The following is a 1,634-nucleotide window of genomic DNA, read 5'->3' on the forward strand; positions in this document are numbered from 1 at the left end:
GAAGAGCGGAGTTGTACTCTGACCCCTGCTTGTTATGAAAACAATAATGAAGTCTCTCAAATGAAAGGTCTCTCATTCTGTCACTATGTATTAAATGAATTCGTCCACCTCTTTTGTTGCTGGGCTTCTAATGATGGTGGAAACAAACAAGCATGGCACAGTTCTGTTCAGTTATGAAACACACGCACCGTTTATGGGACGACTGAATGTGAAGTGACACAAGTTCTGTCCCACTGTGCTCAGCAGTTCTGTCAGTGATCTGATTGATCTGTTAAACCTGATTGATTTTGGCAGCAGACGTGACAGAGGTCCTGCATCATATGGCTGAAATCCACAGACACAGAGCATCACACATGTTCAGGTTTTACAAATTTCTGTGCACCATGTGCTCCCTTGAATTGTGCAAATTTGTTTCTTGATTAATGTAATTTTTTAAGGTTTTCTAAAAGAGATTAATTAATCAATTTCCTGGACCCATAGAGAGCTTATAACAGAGAGTCCATGGAAGATGCTGCAAAGACAGCTGCTTGATCACACCCTGTAGCATTATGACCACAGACAGGAGACAGTGGTAACTGTGGGGCTGATGTTACATTTACTGGTTTTGCTCATAACATTAATCGATCCTCCTGCTTTACATTCAACAAGGAAATCTTTTATATATTCTGATGAAGGAAAACTCACATTTTAAAGACTGAGATCATTTCCTTTTGTTCAATCAAGTCCCCCCTTTTTCTGATGTCTCATGGCACAAAGACTTCAGAACACGTTAGTCTAATATGGACCAACATTTAGTGTTTTGTACAAGCTGAGTGAGATGTGAAGCTGATCAAATGTGTTTGTGTCCATTAACTGAGCCATTACTGTACTTCAGTCATAATGGACCAGCAAATGGATGCACACTTGTTTCCACCATTCCCAGACTTCAGGGGGCTACAGCCTGTCACTGCAGCATCCTCTCTGCCTGCATCACTGTGGTAACAACAGATTTACCATCTCTGTTGACTAAGACTCCCCTCTAACTGATGAAATACATTGATCAGGAGTATTTTGTAATCACAGATGTCATCTTGCACTAAGTGTTTATTTGGAAACCCTGTGAGCTGAGAACTCTGACTTAAACAGTTCAATTGTAAGCATTAAGTTAAATCAACTAGTGTTAATGTAAAAGTTTTCAGCTGTCAAAATATGACAAAAGAACAAGCATACAGCACTGAAATGACCATGTTTCCACAAGTTAATTACATAGAAATTGTGATAAGCAAGCTAACAGAGTATTACATGCCTGGTGACAGTATACAATGGTCATTTAATCTTTACACAGGTGCACTGAAAGTTGAAACCTCAGCAGAGGCCATCTCAGTTTTCAGTGAAACACTTGTGCTGCGACTAGCCAGTGCGTGTGTTCGATGAGTACGACAGAGAGCAGTGCTGGACTTAAATGTGAACTGAGCTCTGATATCTCACATCTCTGAACAGTGGGAACATATTAAACAGTACTGTAGAACAGCTACGGCCAGTGACGTGCGGTCAAGGGAGGCAGGTGAGGCAGAGCCTCCTCTGTCAATCTTGAAAAGAAAAAAAGTTAACCATAAAATATAATAAATGTTAATATTTGTCGGCTGGTGTGTGTT

General features: G+C 40.3%; 1 protein-coding gene across 4 annotated transcripts in view; it reads left to right on the forward strand.

The window, feature by feature from the left end:
- eml2 (EMAP like 2) overlaps positions 1–1,634 on the forward strand; it is a 28,477-nt gene that overhangs the window by 13,845 nt on the left and 12,998 nt on the right. The window lies entirely within an intron of this gene.

Source organism: Monopterus albus, unplaced genomic scaffold, assembly GCF_001952655.1.
Source record: "Monopterus albus unplaced genomic scaffold, M_albus_1.0 scaffold71.1, whole genome shotgun sequence".
NCBI lineage: Eukaryota > Metazoa > Chordata > Actinopteri > Synbranchiformes > Synbranchidae > Monopterus > Monopterus albus.